Raw genomic sequence first — 12,728 nt, 5'->3', positions numbered from 1 at the left:
TTGCTGAGGGGCTGTGCACGGCATGGCAGTGTTGCAGTGTTGCTGTTTGATGATCTCAGATCCTCTGCTTGATTGTGCTGGGGCTGCAGTTTTCTGGCGGGGCTCAGGCTCACCTATGCAGCAGCTAGAAGGCAGGTTCTATGGATCAACAGCACTCATGGGGCTGCTACAGTGTGCGTGTTGCAAATGCTCTCCTGATGGAGTCACTGAACCCAGTGCTTCAAAGCTTTGAATTAAAATAGTACAACATGGCACACTTTTTTTTTATCTTTGAATATCATTTTTGAGGTTTAGCAGTGTAATAATTCACTGTTCCTCTGTACAGCTCCCAACCTATAGGACATCCTGTCAGTGCAGTAAACTAATCGCAGGGGCTTTTTGCTGCATGAATGCAAACACAAGTGTGTGGGTAGGTTTTCCCAGCATGTGATCTCCTCCCGGTCTCTTTTGAGCCAGTTGCTGCTGTGCACTGGGCACAGGTACTGCCCACTGCCCTGCACCCAGCCCTTCCCCTCTACCAGCCTTCTTTTCCGACCTCAGCTTCCAAGTGCCCAAATCCTGCTGGTTTTTACAGCCATAGCAGTTTAACACTAGTGGCAACCTGATGTCCCATGCCTCATTCTCCCATAAGTAGGGAGCTGTATTTGGTGTCTGTTGGCTCACAATTTTCAAGTAGCTATGAGCTAACCTTTAAGGAAAAAAAAAACAACCAACAAAGTAATCACTGAAATGCTATTGATCTCCTGGGACTGGAGGTTGGGAGGTATCTGACATTTTGCATTATCTATGGGAGAGGAAGGAGTTGGGCTGTTTTTTTCCCACAATAAATACATCTATTTTTGAATGCAAAGTACTTTCTTTGCCATGGGACCCAAAACAGTTTTCATTCACTGACTCATGGCCTCTGGAGACTTTTTCCCTGAACTTAGGAGACAAATGCTTTAGTGATTTGCAGCTGGAAAAGTGACAGCCCAATTAGCTAAAAGTGTTAATTTAAAGGTAAAGATGTGGCCTGTTCATAGCTATTTTGATTTTGAAGAACCAAACAGTTTCCATCAGCGCTGTTCTTTGTTGTTTACCTATGGAGTTGCTGTAGATTTGATCATAAGGGCTGTTGGGTGAGAATCCCAAAGCTATGTATCAACAACATATGATTTATTCTGTAGTTCTTGTGCAGGAAGCCAAAATATGATTTCATGCTTTCCTGTCTCTCTTTAGGGTGCTTTTTCTTTTTTCTCTCTCTTTTTCCTTTCTCTTTTTATAGTATAAAAATAATTCATGAATTATTTGCTATTTATTAGATTTGTCCAATAGCCCATGTACTTATCTATTGATTAATGCTTAATGATTAATCTTTCTTTCCTAAGAGACAGTCTTGCCAAGGTCCAGGCAGGAAATTTATCTGGACAGTGTTCAAGTTGCATCTCTCAGACTTGCAGAACAAGTATGGGTTAGTTTGGCAGCTCATGGTCTCAGATTGACTCCTAGGATGCTTCCATGTGCTTGGATAGCTTGTATTTTTTGAGGATGAAGAATGTTCAAACAACTGAAAACTCCTCTCTGTGTCTGGAGAGTTCGATAGTTGAATCCTATTCTGTCTTATTCCCATGGAAGGAAAGGATGAGGTTGCAAATGTGCTCTGTGCGCTGCCTAGTGTCTGTGCAACCTAAGAGGAACGGCAAGTATGGGACCCTGGCAATCGGGACCAGACATCTAAGCATATTTTTGTTTCATTGATTACACAGAGACTGTTTAAGTTTTAGGCAAAACCTAAATAAAATAAAATAATAAAATACAAAGGAATGCAATATAACAATATTTTCTCTCCCTCCATGTTGTAAAATCTGCAATAGACTGAGCCATTACTGAATGTGCACAGTAGCATTTCTTCATACTTCGTGTTGTTCTTATATCTCGGCACCTAACCAGTTCTTAAAACTACACTCCAGGCATAGTGAAGTGGAAACAAATATTAAAAAACAAACAAACACCTGCAGATATCAAGTCTCTTGGCTTTTGCTCTTGGGTGGTTTTATCAGTTTGAATTCTCTGTCATAATGCATCTTGTAAGTTATAGACAAGAAAAGAGATCCCAAAATGGCATGTTGCCATAACATATTTTTACTGTATACAGATAATGAAGAGGTAAACCTCTTTAATTCGAAAGCCAAAATGCAACTTCAGATGTCTTACTGAGGAGATGGCATCTTAATTGAGCTCCACCTAGGAGATGAATAGGCAAAATTCAAGTTATGCTTTTTTTTTGCATGAAGTGTGGCTGTCAGGTGCAGTTGATTCTTTTGAGAAACATAGTAAAGAATTTCAGTACAGAGGAACCATTTTTTGCTGTTTGCTCACCAAAGTCCAAGTTATTTGTTGGCTTTGTGGAGCTTAGTTTGACCGAGGCTATGGGAAACCCAGTATGGGAATCTATGAGATTACATACCTCTAGGTACGCAAGGAAGCATATCTACAGAACTGCGCACTGGAATGGTCCTAGCTGTAGTGTTTGTTATCAAATAACTGAGAGCTCTTTGCATCATGTCTTTTACACTGGTGTGCAGGCTGTGGACACACAGTGATCTGAAATTCTGTGTGGACAGAACTAGCAAATCGGTATCTTGTGTCTTTGGTGAAGGAGCATCTTTGATTGAAATCTGTTTTTGAAGTACAACTACTGCATGCAAAAGACCTAATGTGGCTGCTGCTACTCAAGGAGTACGTGCATTTTTCCTCCTGTTCTTTTGATTTAGCCTCATGGGCAGGATCTTTGCTCAAACTACTTCCTATGGATGTTTCACGCTTTCTTCTTTCCATTATTTGCCAGTTACCAAAAGGAGGTCTCATAACCACTGCAGCGTTAAGAGTAGACCTTAGAACAATCAGTAGTTTGAGCAACTCTTTTTATTTCTCCTGCTTTCATGGCATATTATAAAAGTGCCAATCTCCCACTGCTATCTAACAAACAAACATCTGCCCTCGATCCATTTCCTGTTGGGCAGTTTGCCAGGAATAACAAATTTAACTTCAGCTCTCAGCTTAAGAAGTGTCACTTCACTGAGCAGAGTTCAAGTACAGTCTATTACCCTGACTGATAGAGGAGTCCTTTGATGTCTGCTTCTGGAGTGGCTTATACAAGTCATGGCTTCCTGTAGGAAAAAGAACTGCAGCTGAAGGAAATACTTGATTGATCAGGCAACCTCTTTCTCTCACTTTTGTTTGAGAGTGCCTGAGTGTCCAATGACAGGATCATACCAAGATACACAGAGAGAGGCTGGACCCTGACCTAGCAGATATGGGAATTTTCACCAGTGACTTCCACAGAAGGGCCTGATAAACATACACAAACTGACTCCCCTCCTTTCCTAATGTAGCTGCCATTTCAGAGATCTAAAGTCCGTGGAACATTTGTGTCCTTCCTGTGGTGGATGGGAGCAGAGTAGCAGTAGCCATTTCCTACTGCTTCTGTAGGAACTCCTTCAGCCTCCTCCTGCCTGTAGTCTTCTCCTGGGCATCAGTGGGTAGCCATGGCTGAGCTTGCCTACATTTACTGACATTTAGAATATACATTTATGCCTATAATAATTTTCAATAAGCATTACAATTGAGTGCTGAGGTGAGCTGAGGAGGCAGTGGACTTTGTGCAGCGTTTGAGTGGTTTCTTGCAGTCAGGAGTAAATGCCACAGTCTACTCCTCAGTCTCTGGCTGGTGTTTAGCACCTTCCACACAGCTTTCACCTCTCTTATCCCCATCTCCATTTTCAGCCTGGAATTATGCCAGCGTGCTGGGCACTATGCTGAGAACAGAGGGTGGGTTAAGACTACTTTGTGATATCTAGAACCTAACATGGCTGTGGGCAGCAAATGGCAGAACTTTCCCTTCTACGTTATCAGCCTTTTAATTTCAAATGATACACATATCAAATGCGGCTTGTATTAATGACAATGTATTTTGCCTTGGATATTGATAGTTGTCCCCTTCCTCCAAAGCAGATATTCTTGCAGAGAGGTGCTCAGTTTATTCTCCTAAAGAGATCATCAAGAGAGGCAATTCTTTTAAGTAATTTCAGGCTATTTGGAGTTGAAGGCTCTGAGCAAGTGTATTCATTTGGTGTCACAGCAGGCAGTAAGATACAGAACATCTGGAATATTTTTGCCTGTTACTCAAGCAGGAGTTGACGGATCAAGAGTTCTGCTGCCTGAGATACCTAACTCAGATCTACCTTTGGCTCATGCTTGTCAGCCAAATTTAATGTACCCTCATAATGTTTACTATTGCTTGGTAATGGGGTGGTGAATGTTTTTAGCCCATAATCTTAGGATGCCTCTTTGAGAGGCAAAGCTGCAAATTCAGTAGCTGCAGGGTTGTAAAAAAAAAGAAGAGCTTTAAGTATGATGAATAAGAAAGGGTCTCTGTCACATAGGCTTCTTAAAGGGGCAAAGATCTGTTCTGCTACAGTGCTCTGTCAGACTGACATATCAAAATACTTTCCTCGTTTATTTCCAAAACTACAGTAATGCATAAATAATACAGATATTTAAAACCCAGAGTTCATGTTTCTGACTACATGGATTTTAAACATACTGTCTGTGTTAACCATTCATTAATGAGTTGGTACTGGCTGAATAGATCATCTTCTGAGGATAATGTAATCTCCAGTGGTATGTGAACAGTACAGTACCTCAAACACAGTCACTGCTATCCTAAACCAGGTATCTCACCATCCATTATTCTCAGTTTGGAAAGAAGTACCAGCAGACCTTGTACAAAGTTGTTGCAAGATGCCCACTGTTTTTAAATCAGTTGTTACGAACTGTTGTGCTTGTTCTCTGAGCTTTTGTGTTTAAAAGCTCCTTTTGTTAGTTTATCACTCACAGATAATTGCTTTTACCAGGCCAGTGTATGTTCATTTACAGCTCTCCCTGATCTTTGTGACGTGGCCACAATGCCTGTGGCATGAATGCCACATTACTTTCCTGCCTGTTCTTCGGATCCTGAGCACAGTACTGACTTGCAGAACTCTCTGCTTTAACCAAGGGGGCAACTGAGCAGACCGTTCTGAAACTCGATCGTTTCAGAAGGAGCTGTGCTAATAGGTCTGTATTAATGACAGGAGAAGTCTTACTCCCCTTCTCACCTCCTGGCCTTGCAATTCAGCTATTCCCTTGAACTGGATGTGTCGGGCGACTGTCAAACATTTATTGAGCTGATTCTACTCACTAACCCTGTGTAACACTGTCACTGTTGGCTGAAAGAAGGGCATGAGAAGGGTTGGAGGAAAACAGCCTTGATTTTGCAATTAGATGTTGCAACACCTGTGGATATTGCATGATTCACAGTGTTGCAAGAGAGTCCCTTGAGCAGAGCTCATTCAATTTGCTTTGTAAAAGTTTCTCCTAAGTATGGACATTAAAAGTTGTGAAATGACCCATTATTCACTACATGCAAAATAACAAGATATTTCCTAAAATATTTTATGGAAAAAAAAATGTATATGTATAGATTCTGTAGAAGCAGCCTTTCCTTCAGCCATGTCCATGCTCAATTTCTGGAACAATTTTGGTCCTGAGCACTCTGACTCAATTGTAAAGTTAAACACCTTAACAAGGTCTGTACAAATGTTTGTGTTGGAAATCACTGTGTTTTCTCCCTTCACAGCTCTGACATAGCAGGCGGTTTTGGGGTACACTCCGGATGACTGAATAAACCTGGGAATTGTTTCTCATGTTATCTGATGCTGCTATCCTGCTCTCAGGTTCTAGACTCCTGCCTCCCCCAGAGAACTACTGAAACTTTTTGCAGATAGCCCCAAGAGTGTGACCTGCATAGCAGACACTGACATTTTCCAATCAGCAGTATTATTTTTAAGCTCTGCTGTGTCATCAGCTAGTCACGTATCTTATTGCTTCATAGACCCTGCTGCCTACTTGTGCCTGCAGACACAACTATCACAGGCTACAGGCTTGCAGCTGGTGAAAGAAAGAGAGGATAATTCCTCCTTTTCTGCTTGCCCCTTCCCCTCTTACAACCCACAGGTCTATTTCTAGCTGGGAATGGAGGCTGATTTCAAAAGGGCAAGGAAAAAGTGACTACAATTGATAATGCTTTTTTGAATGCAGATACCTCTATTACCTGGCTTCTATGAATACCTCCTGTAACCCATGGTGCTCCTTCTCCTCCAAATGGCACTTGCAGTCCCAAAAATGCTGTCATTTTCCTGGGAATTATTTTTAAAGGAATTGTGATTTTCCTGTTGTACACCCAAGATGTACTTTCTTTGAGAACCCCATGCACTACACCTGATGTGGGCTGCAGAGGTAGATTTTTTTGCATTGTGGTACTTTCCTTGTCTTTCCATAGATGTGCTGCCCATCAGCTAGTGTAACAATTGTGCATTCCTTTTCTAATCCTAGAGCTCAAACTACTCATTTTTCAGGCTGAGGATGGATAAATTGATGGTCCCTCACTAAATGGAAACATGTTTTTCCCTTCAAGAGATTTGTATTTATCCAACTTGTTTCTTGAAAGAAGACAAAAATGCCAGAAACAAAGATCAGAACTGAAGCGATTTGTTTGTCTGGCTGCAGACTCACCCTGCCTTCAAAGTACAATATATTTGTGTGGTCAGATTGTCAGGTGAGTGCCCAAAGTGTGAGGAAATGAATTTTGAATGGATACACTTTTAAAAAAAAGTTGAATTGGCTGACTCTCAATCACTTTTCCTTAGGTTCTACTCATTAAAAAAACAAGTTCTTACTTTCTCATGAACTCTCTTCTGGATGAAACGTTAGAATGAATTCCATTACGCTCATCTTGTGCAGGTAATAAATATTGCAGGACTTCTCTGGAAAAATTAAGTGATAAAACTCTGCTATCTTTGCCAAGATTCTCGTTTTTTCACTCAATGAAACACATTCCAGGGTGGTGGAAACCAGAGTTTCTGGTTTGTAGCAAATTTTATTGTTGCTGTTTTTTAATTGGTTTTGGGACTTCAATTTTTAGTATCACCAGGCTTGAAGCAGGAATCCAGACTCAGCTGGTTTTTGACCTGGTAAAAATCTGGAACAAGATATTTCAAGTGAACAGCATTTTCCTTGGAAAATTTCTGACAGTGTTAACTCTAATACTTTCATACTGCTGATCAATTGGATTTGTTATGCAAAATATCTAGACTCTCTCCCAGCTGCTGAAACCTTCTGTTTTCCCCGGATATGATCGAGAAGTATGCAAGCCCCCCCAGCTTTCCCTCTGCAATCATCTCTGCACAGTGGTGACTGCAACTAACTGCAAGACTGAAAGTGTAGTTTTTGTGGCCAAGTGCCATTGGTGGTAAACATGAAATATACTTACTTTTACACTGAGAAACAAAGCAGCTCCACAGCAATAGGACTCCTAACTGCCAGCATTTCTCAACTGCCATTTTACTTCCATAGTAACTGGGATAAGGCCTTAGGGAAAAAAAAAAAACCATGACAAGGAACATGGCAAAATATGAAGCCCCTTTTCTATAGCAGCAGCTGCTCTCTTCCTACACTTGGCAGTGAGAGAACAGGCACAAAGAGAGCCTGCAACATCTTTGTACCCAGTATGTAACTTGGTGATTGTCTTCCTCTATGAGTAAGGGGCATTTAAGAAATTCCTGCCCCAGCAGATTTTCCTGTCCCAGTTTTTTTAGCTTCCATCATGCCACAGAGCCAGCATATATGCTGCCCTAGTTGCATCCCTGTAAGTATCCCTGTGTTCCTGGCATGGTGAGCTGTGGAATTGTGGCTGCCACGCTTCAGCCTTGTGGGAAAATGGACTCGCACAGCACACCTTGGGCAGCCAGCATAGCCCGAGGGCATGTAACCTTCCCATCCATTGGCCAAGTAGCAGCACATCCTGTGACATCCTTATTTATTGATCTCAGGTGATCTCAGTCTGTGTGCTGAAGAGTTGCTCATTTATTGTTAATAAAAGAGGAAGGAAGAATGTGGTAAAATTACTTCAGTAAAAAAAGCCCCATATATGATGAAGGATGGGGAGAGACAGCTTTCCACCAAGAATGAAAGAGGAAAATGAGAGGTCCTTTTCAGGAAGGCTGCTTTTTAGGAAAGTTTGGCTTCTTTCTTATCAGTTACTTCCAGATAGCTGGAGGGACTTGTGTTTTGCTGAACATGGGAGGAAATCTAAGCATCTACCACAGAAACTGTAGGTCACACTAGCCAACAGCTTTGAATTCAGTCTTGGGAACTTCATGTTTGCTGTGCCTGAACCTCCTGCATGTACCTCTATTGATATGTGCAGCTGCTGGTGAAGGCATTACTTGGAAATTACTTTTGAGTTTCTCTGTCTTTTTTATTTTCATTTTGTGAACATACACCCCTCCTAAACCTTTGGAGGAAGCATGAGAAAACGGGAAAACTGGATGCAATAGTCATTTTTACATCATTATTGAAATGTTCGGGTGAGAGTGAGAATTGTGAAAGTTTTCTGGTGATTGGAAAGAAAGATTTTAACTTCTTTGGAAAACTCCTTACAGAAGTGGAATTCTGTGTTTTTTTCTTTTTGGCTGGTACTCCCCAGGAGATGTTGCCAGCTTTCTAACAAGTCTGGTAGAAAGCACATGGGCTCTGGTGTGTTGCAGGACTGCACTCCTTGACTTGTTTTGTCTTTGTGACAGTCCCCAGCTCTCATTTCAAGTTTAAAAAGTTTGCACAAAGGTGAAGTCTCAGACATCGTGCTGTGCAAGTGCAAATGGAAACTACCTTTGTTTGATTTCCTAGTGCCCGATGTCTTTGTTAATAGAGATTGTCTGTGTAATTCCCATTAAAGGTGGCAGTCGGAGGCCAGGAAGTATATAAGTTATCCAATGTTTGAAATATCCGTTCAGCTGCTGGGAGCCACCATTTGATCTTGAGCAGGATACAGAGATGAGTTCATTTTTAAGTGTCAGATAGTTTGATGACTTCACTCAATGTTTGTATTTTATGGGGGTACATGTAACCTGAAGAACAAAAGGAAAGCTTGCCATTTCCTGTAAACATTTTTATATAAAACCAATATATAAAAGGCTGTTGGATAAAAAGGGAATTGCTGTATTGTTGAGTGCCTGGAAAAAATCACTTAGGCATTATTTTAGTCCTGGACAAGACAAAAATGTGTACTGTTTGTGTAAGAAATCTAGAACACTGCTTCTGCAGTGACTTTCTTAGGACTCTCTGTACAAAGCCAAGCACAAGGAATCTGTTCATGGATGGACAGACACACTGTCCCCTTCAGGTGTGGGTAAGACCTTGTAAAGGTGCAGAAGAGCTCTGGACGTTTCAACTGGAATTTAATCCAGATAATATTGGGATAGCAGTGCATAACCCTGTAACCATGTAAGCCTAAAGGTCATTAAGTGATTTTTCTTATACTGCAACAATATACATCAACAGAGAATTCTATCTCCTCACCTTCTCAGGTTGTTTGAATTGGTTGAAAGGTGTTAAACATATCACTTTTACAGAGCTCTCATCTTTATGGGAACAGTGTTATGTTTCTCTCCTTGTGTAGTTTTAGTTGTGTCAGCAAAAAAGATAGGAGTGGAGGGTGAAAGAACCTGGAAAAGTCTGAAGGTACTCAAATGAGTGAAGCAAAAATATGTTTTGGGAGGAAGAGCTGTTCCTCACAGATCTCATAATGGAAATACCGAACAGCTATTTTTGTTTTTTCAGATGACAAAATGATTTTGGTCATCATTTTGTGCTTAATCTCATATCCCATCACAGAAATGAAAGTTGAAAGAGACAGCAGGAACAAAGTGAGAATTTTGAGCCTTGATACGTCTATAGCAGAAAACAAGTACCACTAAGAAACAAAATCATCCCTTTCATAGGCAAATTGGTGGCACAGGTCATCATCTATTTTGACAAGTCTTCTTCTCTTGTGTCATTTGTTGTTTTTGCTGCTATCTCTAGGAATGATCAAGGAGGCTGATATGTCATTGGAGAGCAGGAGAGAGGTCACACATGAAGCACGTCTTGTATACTGCCTTGAATTGAAGCTTCCCTGCTGCTCTGCCAGGCTAGTGGCTTTTCTGCACAGAATTAGCTTCAGGCAGTGCCTTCAGAGAAGCCAGGTTAGCATGACAGCTTGGCTAGAAGAAGGCAAAAATCTTGAAATATGGCAGGAGAACTGAAAAAACTGATAAGGGAAAGAACTTATGGGAAGAGAAGATAGAAAACAGATAAATCTGGAGAGGGGGAAGGCAGTCATAAAAGGTCAGTAAAATGCACGATGGAGGAAGATAGGACACAATCTTTCAATGTTTAAAGAACTTTTTTTATACATGTGATAATTATGGCTACATAAGCTGGTCTTATGCAGCTAGATTCTTTTCCCAGGAAACCTTTGAACTATTTAAATGTCTTATTTTATTTTTATTTTTGGATACTTTTCAGAGCTACTTATTCGAAGATCTCAGGCAACCTGTGAGTGATAGTACTAAGGAAATGTCAAGTGGCTAACAAAATGGCCAGACAGCATGGATTCCTTGTGTTTAATGGGACATACCTGTCCCAGTCTGCTTTCAATTCAGTTGTTATGGTGAAGACATGCAAATCTGAAGAGGAATCAGCATCTTTCCTACCTCCTGATGCCATTCTCCCTGGGGGAGGAGGGAAAGAATACAGACCCGTTTATTTCAAATATCCCTCTTCTGAGGTGTTCTCCTAGAATCTTAAAGTATTTTCATATATCTCTTTAACCATGGTTTCACTTTTTCCTTGAAATCTCATTTAAGAGTGATGGGTAATTCTTATTTGCTATTTCTATTTAGTAATTCTTTACATGCTTCGTAGTGAAGGTGAGGATGAGTCTTATTTTACAGTAGGGAAGGTGAGGTTGAAAGAGGCAAGATAGTGTTGACCCTGTGGTCCTACTGTACCTGACTGGAAGTTTCCAGTAGGAAGTGTTCAGAGGTTGTTTGCCCAAGGTAGCAGAGGAGTGAGTGGTTAGAACAGCTGCCTGCCCTCTGTTTGCCTGCTCATCAAAACTGGCCAGCTGATGTGCTGCAAATATTCCTGATGCAGGAGTGTTGTGTCCTGCTGGCTGTGGCCCACCACACACAGTCAGTCCCTTTGTGCACTTCATTCAGCACTAGGCACAGGTGAGGCCGGGATGCTCCCATGTCAGTCCTGCACCTGAGGATGTATGGGAGGAAGCACTGTTTCTCAACACAGGAAAAGGCATGGACATTTCAGGGCAGTTTTTAAAAATTCTTCTGGTGTTGCTTTTTGCATTGTACCATTCACGACAGAGCCCAGTTCTCATAGGCAGGAGAGTGAAAGCGTTTCTAAGCTTCTCTCTGTCACATCATCTTGTCAGGAGAATCTCTAATAGCTATTTTTTGTTCTCACATTGGTTGAGTCAAATCCATTCCATTCCAAATTACTGCTCTGACATTCAAACCTTTCAGGCAGACTGCCAGTTGTAGCACCTTATTTTTCTGTTAGAAAAAGAGAAAAAAAATAAACCACTGACATGTAATTAACAGAGCCAGATTGAATTTGAAATCTGAATGACACCCATTATTGAATAAAGAGCTTCAAATCCTTTGTTACAAGTCTTTTAACATAGCAATGGTATCGAAAGATTCAGAGAGGATAGGAACTTGTTTTGCCTAACGTTGATTCTGTATGTGGACAAATGCTCTTGTGTGTTGTTTCATTAAAGGCAGACCTCTACAGGGCACGGGAAGCCTTGGAACAAAATGGCAAAGAAAACTGGGTAGAAGGGAGCCTATGCAGCAGTAAGACACCAAACACTCAGAAGTCCCAAGTTCTGTTTGCAGGCATTGAGCTGAGCCCTGTGCAAGTGCTGCCTGTATGGCTGTCCTGGCACCAGAAGTGCCACATAGCTGCTGGGCAGGCTGCAAGTGGGAAGGTGAGTGTGGAGCCATGAACTGTGCTTCTGCAAGTGTTGCACTTACGCTGGCCTTAGGGCTGTTAGACATCTGTGGGATATATGAGGTCTCTGACCGTTGTGCTGCACCTAGTTACAGTAATGGAAGGAGGGGAGGGAAGAGATTAAAACCTTGCTTTGCCTTCTTCGTGTTGCTGAATTCCTGCTGGGTCTCTGTGTACAAAAATTCATAGAATTGGAACTGTAGATTTCTAGAAGGTGAACTCTGTCTCGAGTCTGCTTTCATGAAGTACTTATCAACAATTGGTTTTCTGCCTATAGAAGATGTTTCTCAAAATACAAAAAGTTATAAACAAATGTGTAACTTGTACCTGAATAGCAAGCTGTTAATTGTTCTTTTCAGTTAAGAGGGAGTTTTGATGTCCTAAGATGTCACAATACTGAAAGTTAATAATTGCAGATTAAATTAGAAGCCAAATTAAGCTTAAGAAAACAAAATTCAAATTTGATAAAATGGTTTTATGTTGCAAGGTTACATAAGGTAAAAGATGATAATTGTTTGAATTGCCCTTTCATCAGTCCCAAAGTATCAGGCTTATTACTTGCAACACAGGTAAATTTGGAGGGGTTCAGAGAAGACGGGTAGAGAGTATCAGACTAAAACTGGAAACATAGAAACAAATGTAGATTAGGAGAAATTCTAAGGCAGCTCAGAGATGTTTTAAGGAAGTGTGGTTCTAGTATGGTTTTAAGAAGATGAGAGGGGAAAACAAATATTTGACTGTTTTAATAAGACAGTCTGCAAAGATTTTGACATCAGTTTTTAGTGGTAACTGAAAGC

At 41.0% G+C, this 12,728-nt stretch overlaps 1 long non-coding RNA gene across 1 annotated transcript; it reads left to right on the top strand.

Moving 5' to 3' along the window:
• On the top strand, positions 6,423-12,059 carry LOC110398717. The gene is made up of 3 exons (XR_002438574.1): positions 6,423-6,637; positions 6,729-6,822; positions 9,943-12,059. It is a non-coding gene; the product is annotated as an uncharacterized LOC110398717 (long non-coding RNA).

Source organism: Numida meleagris, chromosome 4 (assembly GCF_002078875.1).
Source record: "Numida meleagris isolate 19003 breed g44 Domestic line chromosome 4, NumMel1.0, whole genome shotgun sequence".
NCBI classification, from domain to species: domain Eukaryota; kingdom Metazoa; phylum Chordata; class Aves; order Galliformes; family Numididae; genus Numida; species Numida meleagris.
This window is presented reverse-complemented; position numbering and strand designations above follow the sequence as displayed.